This window comes from Callorhinus ursinus, unplaced genomic scaffold, assembly GCF_003265705.2.
Source record: "Callorhinus ursinus isolate GAN/ISIS: 27379988/994484 unplaced genomic scaffold, GSC_fseal_2.0 scaffold15, whole genome shotgun sequence".
NCBI lineage: Eukaryota > Metazoa > Chordata > Mammalia > Carnivora > Otariidae > Callorhinus > Callorhinus ursinus.
In genome coordinates, this window is record NW_027397077.1 from 15,736,342 (window position 1) to 15,752,977 (window position 16,636).

At 39.5% G+C, this 16,636-nt stretch overlaps 1 protein-coding gene and 1 long non-coding RNA gene across 10 annotated transcripts in view; one reads left to right on the plus strand and one right to left on the minus strand.

Moving 5' to 3' along the window:
- Positions 1-16,636, minus strand: part of FHIT (fragile histidine triad diadenosine triphosphatase) — a 1,472,419-nt gene that overhangs the window by 127,750 nt on the left and 1,328,033 nt on the right. The gene's annotated exons all lie outside the window — the stretch shown is intronic.
- On the plus strand, positions 7,159-12,911 carry LOC141374204 (uncharacterized). Its single transcript, XR_012380917.1, has 3 exons — positions 7,159-7,287; positions 9,850-9,965; positions 12,806-12,911. It is a non-coding gene; the product is annotated as an uncharacterized lncRNA (long non-coding RNA).

Sequence of the window (16,636 nt, forward strand, 5' to 3'; positions counted from 1 at the left end):
GCTCTGGCTCAATGGCTTGCCAAAGATCAGCACAGTGTTTCTGGACTGAGACCTGAATGTTTTGCCATTGTCTTTCTTCAACTACTTCATTCTTGCTTCCTGATCGGAGCAAGAACTTTAGGTCGGTCTTGAGACATAAACCCCAACATATTTTATACTCTGAGTTAATGCTCTTTTAGGCTCAGTGAATGAACTTGGTCTCTTTTTAATGTCTAGATTACCTATTCTCTCCCTTCACCTGAAGGTGGCTACAAACAAAATGATCTCTAAATTTTTACTTCCTATGACAAATAAGGGGTTTGTGGACTTCATTAATATAGGGACTGTATCTTTTTCCCCTTCGCAACCATCCCATATAAATAGCCTCTAATTAGTTAAAAGACTCAACAAGTTATACCATCAGAACAATGTATAGTAAAATCTGATAGCCCTAATTATCTTAATAATCAGCAGAGCCACTCTCAACCTAAAAAGAGGATGAGTCGTTACTGACAATTTATGAAGATTACCCACTTCCTCTTTGTTTGCTATGCAGTTTGCCCTTTCCCTGTTAAAATCTGGACACACTTTCTACTTCAATCTAAAAAGGGTGATTTTTAAGAAGTCCCTGAAACAAGACAGGACCAAAACATAAGTAATAATTACATTTATTCTCAATTAATATCACAGTGAATTTATCACAAAACAATAATTAAGTTATAATTGAAATCTCAGGACAGAAACTGCCCCCCTTTTAAGATTTCTCTCTCCCCATACACACAAAAATGAGAAGAAATATTTTCTCATTCTGATCCTAAATAACCACTGAAACAGTGACATCACTTGCTTTCAATGCAATTTGCTTTATTTTGTGATTACCTTATCATACGCCCTCTTTATTTTTCCTGTGTAATTGCTTTAATCCTTTTATCTAGAACCAGAGGGAAATCTATCAGCTTCACCTTTTTGGTATGCTTCAGCTCAAGGAAACTATATAATTCAAAACTAATCCAAAATTTAGGACCAAATATCACATTTTATACACTTCGTAGACGTTTGAGAGTTTCACTTAATATATGAACAAAATCTTCCCCATACCTACACCCTAGGGTATGTCCTTACCATCCCAAGTCATGAGACAAACCTATTTGCGGTTAGAATGCAGGGTGGGAAGGCAGCTTAAAGTGTGTCTACTTCAATGATTTTTGGATATGGTGAAGAAATGGACTCCAAGAAGAATAGAAGGACCAAGGTCATTCGAAGAGCTGGTGACAGTCTTGAGACTAAAACCCAACATATTTTACTCTCAGTTAATGCTCTTTTAGGCTCAGTGAATGAACTAATGCAGAAACACTGAAGAAATAACTTATACCTCTTTTCATTATGTTTTGCCACTACAAAGACTGAACATGGTCCTACCAAGAGAGCTAATTTCAATATTCAAAAAAGAATAATCTTCTCAAAGAATCAAGGGATTCAGCAAGTGATCCCCCTTCTGTCTGCATTTCAGGACACCAAAACGCCAGTCCTCTGCACAAACATGCTTTCTGGATTCTAAAGCAGGGAGATTAATGTTCTTCCATTTCCTAGTCACAGTATAATCAGTATGAAGGAATAAGATTAGCGTTATGCCATTTCCACACACAAAAAATTTCTCAATGCGACTGTCAGTGTATGTGTTTCAAAATGATAATGGGGAATGCTTAATACAAGGTATTGCTCCTTATCTATGGATTGTGAAAAGAAAATTAGCTCACACATCCCTTGATACAGAAAGCACATATGAAGACCTCAATTACACCATCTTGCCATCAATATTGCTTTGCTAAAAGTCAGTTTATGCCCCAGCCCCAAGTACCACAAGGCTCATAATGCATTTCTCTGACAGAAACTCAGAATTTGAAACATATATTACTCTTGCCTTCAAACCAGTCAACATTAGATGTAAGCTCCTCAACTCCTTGGCATTCAGAAACTCAAAATGATGTCCTTTAGACTCTCCATCTCTTGAACCTGATTTTCTATGAGTGTTGGGCTAATTTCTTGCTCAGCTTGGGGTAGAGGAGCCTGGAGGAGGAAATAGAGTGTCCAGCCATTTTTAGGCTTAAATTACACCAGCTCAGTGAGTCCAGATTGAAGTAGGAGGAGAAGAAAAAGAAAAAAAAAAAAAAAAAAGGATCTTCCTACTGCTTTTATATAAAATTCCAGGAAAAGAGTTTAATTGACTGTTCAATCATATGCTCACTCCTTAGATCAGTCACTGTGGCCAAAAGATGGTATACCTTGATTACATATGCCTGGTCATATCCCCATTCTATGGCTGAGACCAGAATACTGTGCCATTGTCTTTTCTTAAATATTTCAGTCTTGCCTCTTGATCTGGCTGAGAACTTTATGTTTCATATTACCATACTATGTACTGATATGGATACCATGAATAGGAGACCACCCAAAACTATATGACATGTGGGCAAAATGTAATCCAGTGAAAATGGGCCACTATTATCAGGAATCGTTGAAAGTTATGCCTGGAAGACAGAAACAACAGGTGTCCACTGCTGTTTCAAATGAGTTCACCAAGAAATCAAAGTCTGTGTCCTCTTTAATAATGTACTTTAATTCCAAAATCAGAAGTAAAAGGGTTTTCTCCAACCAACAAGCTCAAATAGTTCAGCTCCTTCTACTAGATGAGCCAAGAAGAACGAGCAATGCATAAGAGTCTCTCAGATCACTCTTTCTTTCATGTTTAAATTCCATAACTATAACCACAGTTGATAAATTTTCTAACTTATACCACATTAAGGAAAAAAAATACCCTTCTTCTGGTTGTGTTCAATGCTGAATGCCTGCATTTTCACGTACTAGTCACTGCCCCAACCTTTCTTAAAGTACATTCGTTGTTTTTTTTTTTTAACTTTCTGTCTAAGGTTACCAGACGAAAGTTGCCTACTGTAATTCTAGGGGGTTTTTGTTGGTTTTCCTATTCATCTAAATCTATGTGGTTTGGAGTTTTCTTCTGGAGTAACATTAATCCTAATGATAGCTGCCACTTTTTACCTACCAGTTATTAAATCCTAACTATATTTAGCATCACCCACATTATTATTAATCTTCATACCAGCAATTATTATCTTCTCCATTATATAGTAGGGGAAACTGAGCCTTATAGAGCTCAAAGGTTTCCTCAAGGTCATGCAACTGAGAAGGGGTGTAGCCTGAAGCCAAACTCTTCTCTCTGCACTACCAAACCTCTGCTTCTAACTTTACGCTCTATTCCTGCCTTTCTGTCTACCAAGTACTTCGTCTCTCCCAGGTATGGTGGCAAACACTACCCATGCATGACCTCATTTAACTCTTACTTTGCACTTAGAAGATATAGATTTGCATTCCCATTTTATAGGTGAGAAAGCTGAGGCTCAAAGAAATTATCAACCGACCTAAGTTATCTAACAATTACTTTAAAAGCTCAGATAGTTTTATCTACGAATCTCTTGCTACCCACATTTTGTTTTGTTTTGCTCAACCCAGTCTTAATGGGCACTCTTGCTACAAATCATCTCATTGTGAAAAACAGTTTAAAAAAATAGAGCCAACTCATAAGGACAAGGACTGTCCTCATTCTTCCTGGAGCTGGTTCCTTTTGGCATTGCGTAATGCCAACTCAGTCACATTCAAGAAGCTTGCCTTGCCTTCTTCAATGCCATAACAGTAGAATGGATTTCTGGAAATAGAGAGCTACCTTAACAAGGAAGGAAGAAACTGCAAGGTGCAAATGACTAATCTCTTGTTACCTTCCTCTTAAAGTTCCATGCATATGTGCTAAAAAATCAGAACCAGGGGAGCCTGCCTCTAGTTTGAGAAGATTCCAGATTTCAAAAGTTCTGGGTACTATTTGAAAGGTCATTCATTACCCTGCTTTTGCTAGAAACAGACACACACACACACACACACAGGCACACATGATTCTTCCATCGGTGCTTCTCAAACTACGTGCAGTGAAGGACATGTATGTATATATATATATTTCACCTCTATTCACGGCCGACCGATACACTGCCCTAGTGCGGATGATGAGAGACAGCTGACACCACAAGTGACTCACCACACGAGTATGACCACACTCAAACTGGTCCTGACCTTATTCAATAAGACAAGTCCACTGATCATGCACTTTGATGTCAAGGCAATGTCAAACTGTGACAGAGCTTCTCATCCCAGACTGGTATCATGCATTTCTTCGGGACTGGCATTAACCCTCCTATGATATTTTGAGTCGCCGTGCTCCATAATTTTAGACCCAGGGGTGGCAAACCCCATGCACAGAGTGGCAAGGAAGTATGCATGCTGCTAAGGAAGCCACCACTGCGGCCACCAAAATGACCGTTTCTGGAGCCAGTTTGGGCAACAGCGGATAGTACCAGCACTGTAAATATTTTCTGATCTTGTAGAGACCCACCTGCATTTTTCTGTGTGTACTATTAATAATAACTAATATTTGAGGCTATCTTGATGGTTTTCAAAATGTTTCTTATATGTTAGCTAAAATAGCCCCACTACAGCCTATGAAATACCTCTACCCTAGCCCACTCCCCCTCATTCTACAAGAAAGGAACTGAAACTGAGAGTATTTGTATAACAAACCCAAGCTTACATAGTCAGTTTTAGAGCCTAGCAAGGATGACACCAAAGTTTCATCTGATTTGCCAACCCTGAATGACTGATGATGATTGCCAGGAGGGTACTTGGAGGCTCTGTGTGGGCTCAGTGTTAAAGTGTCTGACAGATTAGCAATGTCTTCCAGGTCAGACTAGATACACTGCATTCTTTTGGATAGATTCCAGTCTAGGTAGACTGATTTCATTCTCCAGGTATTTTACCACTTTACCAGGAGCTGATTCTCCCAAGGATCCATATCTGAAAGAGATAATCTACCAGAACAATAACTAGAGAACATTGCGGCTACAGCATAGCCTCATTCTAATTGTTTCACTCAGGTCACCTACTCTCCTACCCAGCCTCTAGCCAATGGTTTCCTCTTCCACTATTGATATTTGGGCAGCTATCTTGCACAATGTAGTATATTTAGTAGCATTTCTGGGCTCTACTTTCTAGATGCCAGTAACACTCTTGCCCCAAAGTGACAACCAAAAATGTCCCCTAGAGGGCAAAACCATGCCGTTGAGAACCACTGCTACAGTGCAAATGGAATTCTTTCTCATTCTATGAATACCATGAAATAATTGTTTCTGTACCTTCAATTATATTTTATACTGTTTCCTTTTTTAAAAATTTCTCAACTTCCTTCTCCTCCCTGCTATCTTCCCTAACCCATCAAAATTCTTGTCATTCTTCAAGATCATTGAAAAACCTACCCCAATGAAAGGCCTTTCCTGATCAATCTCTATGGTTTTCGACCCACTTTGCACCTGGTTTGCATCTTACTAACTCATCTGAGTGAACTTCATTTTACCAGCATAATCCTATTGGCTTATTTCTTCCCAAACTGATTGTAGGCTTTGTAGGGGACCACAATCCTCACTGTGACTCAATAGTACTCAGCACAATATCACCCTTGTTGATGGGAAATTATAATTTATTGAAATTAAGTAAAAAGATTTTACTTTTCCTCATTTAGGACTTTCTGTGGGTTTTTGGACTCCAGTTAACAGAACTTTTTACTGGCTTTCAGCAGCCACACAAATCCCTAGTAGTTTTAGCTAGTCTTCTCATTTGGGGAGGAATGAAGAGTGCCCTTCCCAACCCCAGCTGTAACAACCACAGATGACTCTGGACGATGCCAAAGGTCCCTGGGAGATGGGGAATGGCAAGTGGGGCTGGTGGATGATGGGGATAGACACGAAAGAATTGCCCAGTTGAGAACCACTGTCTCGTGTGAGGTCCCATTTACACTGTTGTCCCAAAGAAACTAATAGCATCCTCCACCCCTTTACTTCAAATATTGGAAGAGGGATTACACTATATCCCTACTTACTCTCCTGAGGCAGTGACCTTGCTCTCTCCTCATGCAGATTCAGGAGTGAAGCAACACATTAGTCTGAATCCCTCTGCCTCCAAGGAACGCATTTTTGTGGTGAAAAGATCTCCTCTTCAAAGAGTATAAGGCTCTCTTCTCCCTTCATACAGGCAGTTTTGGGAGATAAAATCAGCACAACCTTTCTGCGGGGAAATGTGAAGGTCATAAACTATCTCCGCCTCCCAAAAAAGAATCATGTAATGTTTACAGCTTTTCTCGAAAAGGTTGTACATTCTATAGATCTCCTTCCATGTCATGCTAACCCTAAATGTCTCAAAAACAAGCTCAAAGCACTCAGATCCATTGACCCAATTTATTCTGTAGCCAAGAAACAGCTGTGTTCCACATTAACACAGAGGCCTCATTCTCTACTGATGGGAGATGCCAACACACCTGGTTAAAAAGTTCAAAAAAAGTTTAAAATGAATCAGCCATTTTGACTAGCACAGTGGTTCTCCAGCTTCCCTGTGTACGAGAATCACCTGGAGGGCTTGTTGAACCAGAGACTGTAGAGCCCCCTCCTCCCAGATTTCAGTAGGTCAGGGACAGAACCCATCATCTGCATTTCTAACAAGTTCCTGGTGATGCTGTTGCTGCTGGTCTAGTGCTTTAGAAAATGCCAGCAGCTCCCTGTTTACCCCTCAAGGATCGAAGCATTCAATACTGGTGAATGGTCTGGGGAAGAAAGAAGGGAGCTCAGGTGTCTTAATCTGACTGCTTGCACAGTTGTCTGTTTCAGCTAATCAGAAGAAAATTATTCTGCTGGGCACCACACTAGGTGCTAGAGATGCAGCCAGAGCAGGACAGACACAAACCCTTTTCACCGTACTCACTGCACGCCCCCCTCCACACAGCCGGTTTCCCCTTTTAGAGATGAAAGCTTTCCTATGGGCTCCAGTTCCATGCTTTCTGTACTCTGTTCTATTTATCAGCTGTTCATCAGTCACTTCAATCACTCTCCAAATCCCCCTAAGACAGGTCCCATTTTTCAAAAGCAAAGACAAAAGAAGACGGGATGACAAAACGGAACAGAAAACCAAGAGTTTCTACAGGCATCTCCTAGTTCATCAAGTATTTCCTTTTTTCTGTGACTCTGATCATTTCATGGAAAACCCTTACAAGTATGGCCCATACCAGTCTCATCTGTCCTTTAGTTCCCTCTGGAGACGGGAGGGGCATGGGTTTATTCCTCATTCGTTGCAGGTCCTGAGAAGAGCAGTGTTTCTCTCCAGCACTGATAACTGAGTTCGAAGGTGCCTCAGACTTGTTTCCAGGTAACAATAATTCAGACTATGATTTAGGATGTTTCCTTTCTTCTGTCACTGTCGCCAAGGCCTGAGGGAAAGCAATCTACATTCTCGTTGACCTCTGCGGCAACTGCCGGAGGTGTCAGCCATTTCTTTTTAACTACTCCTCACTGTTTACCTTTTAAGAGTTTCCATCTCTCAGGAATGCTCTGGCTTAACCTTTTCATCATCATTTGGGAAGGTGAGAGGAAGTGTGGGCCAAGGCATTCTCACTGGAGTCACCAAGACTCTTGTCTCATGCTGGGCTCTTTGTGGGGCTATTATCTTTGTTCAGGAAATAGGGAAAATGCCCTGCAATTTGTAATCCCTCCTGTGTAGTGAAGGGGAAGCCTATAAAATAACTATATTTTTGTGATACTAGGAGCATCCAGATGGTTTTGTTACTCTCAGTTTTTAAGAAAAATTTACCTTCTTTCCCAACCAAAAATGTGTTTTAAGATAGTTATTCATTGGTTAACTTCAAATTACCAGGGACCTAACAATGGTTTGATAGCAGAAGGGGGACTCATTTTGTAAGTACCCTGTTAGGGAAAGATGGCTCATGAACAGGGTTTCTTTTATATGGTGTCTATGGGTCATATTCATACGGGTTCATATGACATCCATATATCAGCCATGGGTTGCATCATTTTCTAAGATCTCAGACTTTCTCCCAAGCACATATGCCCTTAGGATCAGAAACAACTTCTGTTTCATGAAAAAGAGTTTTAGTTCAAGAACTGTATAGATTCCAGATTGCAGAGGTTCTCTATCCCAGTGGCGAAACAAGCAAAAAGAGGACGGTCATTGAAATACACATAGGTCTGCCAGATGGGGATCCCTGGTAGGTACAATTATAGTTAGCTCATCTGCATAATATTTCCTCAGGTAATAAAGGAACCCCTGAGTTCCTCTGATGGGTCTTTGGCTTTCCATGAAATCATACATATCAAGCACTATTTACAAATACTCCCTCTTTCAAAAGGAACCGCACCGCAAGCACAGCATGTGGGAAAGGAGAAGCTACCAAATTAGGGCAAGGAAAAATATGCAAATGCTCTTGGGTCACTCTGAGGATCACCTCACTGTCATTTATGTGCAGGAGGACTGGGATGCCCTCTACAGCATTAACAGTTCTTTGTAGCTATTTTCTTTCATGTTCATGGGCTCTGAGCTATGTGAATTTGTGGCTTTGGTGTAATGAGGACAGGTTGTTATTTTAACCATTCCTTCAGTTTCTTCTTGGAGGTAGAATATGAATTACAAAATTGGTGAAGCTAGAACAAATATTCCATTTTGGAGACAGAAGGGGTCTTATGCAGTATTTTTGTTCTACAAAGGAATTTGGATTTTATCTTGGGGCAGATCGGTCCTTGCTCCAGAAGGGAATATTTTGGAAAACATCCTCTGCTCATGTAAATATAAGGTATATGCCTCTCTAGTTGAACTGGTGAAGTCCTCAGTCAGCAAAGTATTCTAAACACAGATGCTTCAGACTCTGATATTAAGAAATATATTTAATAATATCAATTGGACATGTAAAGATGTTCAACATCACTAATCGTTAGAGAGACTGCCTCATGCCCATTAGAATGACTATTATAAACCTACACACACAGAGAAAATAACAAATGTTGGTATGGACACGTAGACATTGGAACCCTTGTGCACTATTGGTGGGGACATAAAATGCTATAGTCACTGTAGAAAACAGTATGGAAGGTCCTCAAAAATTAAAAAATAAAATTACCATATGCTCTAGCAATTGCACTTCTGGGTTTATATACCCCCAAATAATTAAAAGCAAGGACTCAAAGAGATATTGTACACCCATGTTCAGAGCAGCATCATTCCCAAAAGCCAAGATGTAGAAGTAATCCAGTGTCTGTCAACAGATGACTGGATAAACAAAATGTTACATATCTAATGGAATATTATTTAATCATAACAGGTAGGAAATTCTGACGAATGCTAGAACATGGATGAACCTGGAAGCCATTATGCTAAATGAAATAAGCCAGTCACAAAAAGGCAAATACCGTATAATCCTACTCACATGAAGTATCTAGAGTAGTCACACTCACAGAGACAAAGAATAAAATGGAGGTTGTCAGGGGCTGGGGTAAGAGGGATATGGGGAATTATTGTTTAATGGGTACAGAATTTTAGTTTTGCAAGATGAGGAGAATTCTGGGAATGGATCGCAGCAAGGGTGGCAATGTGATTGTACTCAATGCCACTGAACTCTCCACTGAAAATTGTTAAGATGGTGCATTTTATGTTATGTGTATTTTACAATTTAAAAAATAATAGAAAATGCAAAAATATATACAATGAACGTCTTAACAAGAAACTGTGATCTTAAAGAGATCGTTTTTTCCTAAGTGGAAATGTGTATTGCATTAGGGCTGAAGTCATCTAGTATGGATGATTTTGATGTTTAATGACAAAATTATTTAAATATTATTTTTGATGTCTAATAACAATATTATTTAAAACTGAATAACTGAGAATTTGAGAGAAAAATTTGATTGCATGCTTTCACCACAGGGGGAGCAGCAGACCCACCCTACTATGGAGACTGGGATGGTGCTTCCCTCAGAGGAAACAAATGTTCCACAGTCAGTCACCCTGGGGTGCAAAAACAGACTTCAAGATGAAGAGAGGTAGAGGGCATTCCTATCTTTGGGGGTAAATGGGCCCCTTAATCATGGTAACAAGCTAGAGGTGAGGGCAGGGAACTCCCATTCCATCAAGGGTAAAAGCAGAAATATCTGAAATCCATTTTTCAGCTAGAGCTTCCTGCATTAGTAGCAGACACGACTGGTGGTCTTCCCACTCTCCATTCCTCTTTTCTACCTTGCTAAAAGATCCTCAGTTTTGTCAAGGTAATTACCTTTTTCCACCTGCTCACCTTCTTTGTGGGTAGCTAATCCCACCTTCAACTGAATTGGTCTACACCATTCGTGGAAATAGAGGATATAATTTTTTTTAAGATTTATTTATTTATTTGAGAGACAGTATGCATGAGCAGGGGGAAGGACAGAGGGAGAAGGAGAGAGAGAAAATCTCTTCCGCTGAGCATGGAGCCTGACACGAAGTTGGATCTCAAGACCTTGAGATCACGACCTGAGTCGAAGTCAAGAATCAGACGCTTAACCAACTGAGCCACACTGGCACCCTAGAGGATATAATCCTGACCACTGACATACCCAGCTATTGGGGAGATACCCATGAAACACCTCCTTGTCTCTTAAAAGAACCACCTAGGAAGACATGGGCACAACTCTTCTGCTGTTTGAGTGGAATGGCTGTACCACCATTGACATCTTGTGACCATGAAGGTCACTAGTCTTGAAACAAAAGCCAATACAGAGAGAACACAGAGTAGAAAGAAGGGAAGAAATGATATTCTTTATGATGATGTTTGTGCCAATGAGATACCCAACCATGAAACAGCTTACCTTTAAACTTATTGTTTGAGCTTTTTGAATCAGAATCTTTTCTAATGTGTAGACAAAAGCAATTTACTTAACTGATTCAGACTTGTAATTCCTTCATGTTTTCCTTGAGTCATCAAAAAAAATTTTGTTATGATAGTCTAGTGTTATCTATGCCTTTAAAGAATTAAGAGGAGACTGATGGCCACAAAGGGGATGAAGAGGCCCTGGAACAAACCTCAGGCATAGTTCTAAACAGCAAGCGGTGATGAGCAGTGAGCAATGACCCACAGCAGGAAATGACAAGTGACATCAGAGTTGGATGTGTAAGGCATGTAAATAAGCCCTAGAGGTCTTCAGAAAGATGAGAGGAGGGGGATTCGTTTAAGATGTTAACTTCATTTAGGGGCACCTGGGTGGCTCAGTCAGTTAAGTATCTGCCTTCGGCTCAGGTCATGATCCTGGGGCCCTGGGATCAAGCCTTGCATCAGGCTCCCTGCTCAGCGGGGAGTCTGCTTCTCCCTCTCCCTGTGCCCTCCACTCCCACTTGTGCTCTCATGCTCTCTCGCTCTCTCTCTCTTGCTCACTCTCTCTCAAATAAGTAAATAAAATCTTTAATAAAAAAAAGATATTAACCTTGCTTAGACATGCAGAATAGGGGCTTGGGCTATGATCACCAGATAGTAAAAGGAAGAGTAAAGGCTGAAAAATAGGAAATTCGGAGGCATTCAGACAATATTGGCTACAAAGGTTATCACGGGATCGCCTTTCAAGAAAATGAGAGACTCCCGTGGGACTTCTTACATATCTCTCTCTCTGTCTCTTTCTCTCTGCATATTTTCTGTAAGGATACTAGTCATTAGAATGACAAATTGAAATTGGTGTATTCAGGCAAATGGAATGAAAGTTCCTCATGCCTCCTCCCTTCTCCCAAAGTGAGTTGTATAATTATGCATAGCGAGTCAGTTGAGAGTAAGAAAGCAAAAACCCTCACTCAGGCCTGGACAAAAGATAAAACAGGATGGTCAAAAGCATGATTGGTTTCTACCTTAACAGCTTACTTTCAACTCTTCAAAAACTAATAAGGAATAAGAAGCTATATTTTAGGTTAATAGTTACATCATTATTGAAGAACCTGGCTCATATTAATGAGCCATGAGCATTTCCTGCCTTTAAAAAAATTATAATGAAAAGAATGATGGATTGTACTTGGCATATTTTCCTCTCTGTGGTTGTATTCCACTGCAATTATACAAATATAATATAATTTTTCCAAAGGCCATGGCCACCTGACAGAAGCATTTGAAACCAACTATACTTTGGGCTTCCAGGTGTGTGTGTGTGTGTGTGTGTGTGTGTGTGTGTGTGTGTGCGCGCGCGCACACGCAATGTGATAGTTCAGAAGAGAAACTTGTATTAGACACCAAGAGCCTTGTCTTCCTGCTTCCAGTCACTGCCCATGGGTACTTATGCCAGTCATACCTGAATTTTGATAATATTGACTTTTCAGAGGTTCCTAAGACCTCTAACTGACAGCTGTCCATTATACCAAGAACTGTTATTTTCACAGGAAGGTCGGAAGCCTATTTTTGACTCTCAGTCAGTGTAAAGAAATGCTGCCCCAAAAAGTGAAATTCTTTTTCAAACACACTCACCCGCTAAGCACCAGAAAGAGCTCAGAGCTTTCAAAAGTGCTGTGAGTCTAAAGATTCAACAGCTTTGGGAAACACAGCCTGAGTGGAAACAGGAGAAAAACAATACAAAGACAACATCAGGTGTGTGATCACACACAAGTGAGGTATCAAGATATATGACCTCATAGTTTTTGAAAGGGGTTCGGAGAACCACCTAAGTTCCTTGATACTGACGTTAACGAGAGAGGGTTTCAGAGCAAGTTTCAAGCGCAGGAGGAGGAAGGACTCAAACCCAAGCCCCATGGAGACTGCTACCCTGTACTGAGAACTCTGCAGGCAGTTATCTTTCCCCACCTGGCTCACAGCTTATGCTGTGATTAAACTGAACCCTTCTGACTGTAAACCCTTTTGTTCTGTCTCACTATTTCACAGAGGCTTGGTGTGTTAATCAAACTGTCATCAAAGGAAAAAAAAGGGACACATTCCATCCAAATGAAGAAAAATTTGAGCTTTCTACAATAAACACGTTTTACAGTGGATGAGCTTTTCACAGAGTAATTATTTCACTTCTCCCAAAGATTACTGATTACATCATACAGAAATACTAAGAGAGGCCTGTTTTATCTTCCCCATCTATCTATGGTTCTTGTGCAAACTTATACTTGTTACCATGAAAAATGACAAATTTGCCAACTGATCAAAATGTTAACAAGGTAACTGTCAGTGAGATGGATCTCTGACTGTCACTGCAAGCCAGAACATGAGGATACATTGATATTTCTCAATGCAGCCACTGCTTCCCCAATGTTCACTAACAACATTTCCACGGTGAGGGTAATAAATCACCTAGAAATAACAAGCTATATAGGATCTCGGGATATGATAAATTCATCCTAACAGCACTACCTGCAAGGTAGAAAACAATTGTTAATGATCTAAAGAAAGCCCTAATCAACTGCCATTTGCCATAATGGGGTAGATGAAGCAAAGATGAATCCTAACCATTTGATGCATGCAATGACAAAATTGAACTCCTCAGAGAAAAACACACAACAATAAACGAAATACAAATGAGTTAACGTTCTGGAGGATCAGATAAATGGAAGATAAAGTTAATAATATAATCCAGATACAATTTTTATATTAGACATGGGTAGGAATGAGATAATCATAGCAATTGCTGGGTTCATAAATACCCTATAGTGGAAAGTTCCTCATGACACTAATAGACTGGCTCAGTTCTTAGTTTCGTGGACTTTGTGCCAGTACTTTGATATTAAAACTCTTAGATCACATTATTTCTGAGCCTTTAATTGAGTGGTTTAACCAGTGGAACCATTTTTGTCCCCCTAGCATTATGGTCAAGTGCCATACCAATGGAACCAAGAGAGAAGAAAAGAATAAGTCCAAGCGGAGATAAGAAAAAATGGGAACTCAAACACAAGATAGGAAAGTTCTCAGGAAGATCATGGCATCAAGTCACAAAAACAAAGAAAATATGGTTTCAAACTGCTCAAGTACTGCTCATAGCTACATTCTTAGGGTTTTAAGAGTAAGATACAATTGCATGGCAGCTATTAGTCTAATTCTTCCCCTCCTTGCTCACTACCCTTTGGCTACTCTGCCTTCTGCTGTTTCCTAAAATACTCCAAGCTCCTTCCCTCCCTAGAGTCTTTGAACTTCCTCTTGCCTCTGTCAGGGATCTCTCTCTTCCCTTTTTCCCTTCCTCCAGCTTACATCTTCCCTCATGTTCTTCCTTGTCCATTCATTTCAAAACAATCTCCACTCCCAGGCCTTTTGGTCTCTATCACAGCTTCCATTTCGAAGGCAGCAAGAACCATGTCTGTCTAGATCACTGTCATTTCTAAGCTTCTAGCATGTTGGCTGTCACACAGTAGGGATTAAGCACAGCCCAGAAGCTGAGCTCTGGGATGTCAGACTGCCTGGTTTTGAATCTTGGTGCCAGAACTCAGTAGATATGTAACCCAGTATGAGTACCCAATTTCTGTGTGACTCAGGGTCCTCATTTGTAAAATGGGGAGAATTGCAATGCCTACTAATGACAGTGTTTTTAAGATTAAATGAGATCATGCATGTAAAAAGAAAAAAAACTTTAGATAGTATCAGGCACATTGGAATCCATTTAAATTCATTAGCTGATGTTATGATTGCAAGAACAGAGGTAATTCTGACATATTTAAGTGAATTAATTCATGATAATGGATGTTAGGTCAATGAGCCATCTTCTTTATTACTTGTCTGTATTTTTACTATGAGCCCAAACAATACTATATTCATTCTAGTTCCATAGTCTCAGACTAAATGGAAAGAATGGATTCTGGTCTTTAAGTCTCTTTAGGGAGTACCAGTAAGTACAGTCACTTCCAATATGGCAGCACTAGAAATAGCAATGCCATTGTTCATTTGGACATCTCAACAACCTTTAATAATATATTTAAAAAAATGGGTTCATGGGTCTATCCCCTATAAGAAACAAAGATGTTCGGCACACAAACATTTGTCATGGGCAGCAACACTGTACCTTAGCTCCCATTTCTCAAAGATCTATCTCTTCATCCATTCCATAATCATGCAATTGAAGGCTTCTGATGGGCCATGTAACAAGGAAAAAATGATATTAAGACCACCTGGCTATGGAGATATCTGCTTCTAAAGAGGCCAGGTTCCAACCCAACACAAGCTGTTGACCAAATGTATTATTTCTGCAACACTGGCACAGTTTTTGAAACTTTTATATATTTATACATTTGGTTATTTATTCTTCCACATATTAGAATGTGGAGATAAAATTATCCTTAGGAAAAACAGAAGAAGAAGTGGGCAACAAGTCATTAATAAAATCATTTCGGGGAGGTGGGGAGAATGGGAAGACAATGGGTCCCACTAATCTCTATGAGGAAGTAGTCCTTAAGCTTTTGGGGATCAGAGGGCTCTCTGTCAGATTCTGCTTAAAACTATGGGTTCCCAAGGCAAGTGCACATAAATGTTCATGTATAATTTTTAGGGGTAGAACAACCTCATAAAGTCCATCGATGAACCACACACTCCAGGTTAAAAAAAACCCAAACATTTCTATAAAGACTTAACATTACCCTCACCTCCTTTGCATGCAGTCATTTTGTCCTCCACTAAAAATGAGTAAAATTAAGTTTTAAAAAAAGAAGGAACTAAAATATAAGGACAGAATATTGGAGTTTAAAAGATCTTTGCTTGGTTACAATCTAAAGCTAAGGTTATTTGCTTTAACATATAATAATGCAATTTTATTAATTAAATGCAAATTGAAATGATAAGACAAACCTATAGCACTATAATTTCTGAATGGGTAATAACATGTCAGTTTTTTCCCTAACAAATTAGCTGAGGCAAACTTTCAGTTACTAAATTATAGTAATATGGGATACAAGAAAAAAATTTAACATCAGGTGCTATGAAATTATTCACATTAAGAACTTTTATTTCCTACTTTCTTTTTCACTAAAATAATATATTTTTCTCATTTTCAGCCAGTCTAAACGTGAGGTATTTATTTTGCCTGCTGTTCAAATTAAACACTGAATACTCTCAGGGGTAGATATGATCAAAATAAGAGTCCTTTAAAATGCCTGCATACAGTGTAGAAAAACATTTAGGTATGGAAGACAAAACATCAAAACACACATGCACATTTATGTGTTTGGAAATATACAATTAACATCCTTCATGAAATAATTTTGGGGACTCATACTACTGAAATATCCTCACATCTTCAATTGGGTAGATAAAAAAGTTATTAACAATATTCAAGTGCAGAAAACAATTAGGAGGGGGGATTATTATAGCACATTGTTTTCAAGGTGAGCAGCCAGTAATTGAGGTTTAAGAGATCCTTCAGGTAGTACTTAGTGGAGAAATCCAGACGTGGCAATGGAATCTACTTTCCATTTAATTACATTATCTGAATCAAGGATATAACTTTCACCTTCCCACAAAGCAAACTGTTTACAGAGACGACTCTTCAGGCAAGTGAGTGGAGGTGTGGAGAAATTAGGAGCTTCAGAGGACTTCAGGTGATAGGGAAGAATATAGAAAACGGACACACACTGTAGAGAGGGAGGCAGATGCTGTTGCAAATGTTGCTGCTTCCTAGAAAAGCATGAGATCGTGGGCCATCGCTCCCCTTCCTGTATTAGCCCTGGTTGATCTCTTTTGTCACTAAAGAAACATGGTGTCATCCTTAACACTGAACAAGGATACCTAACA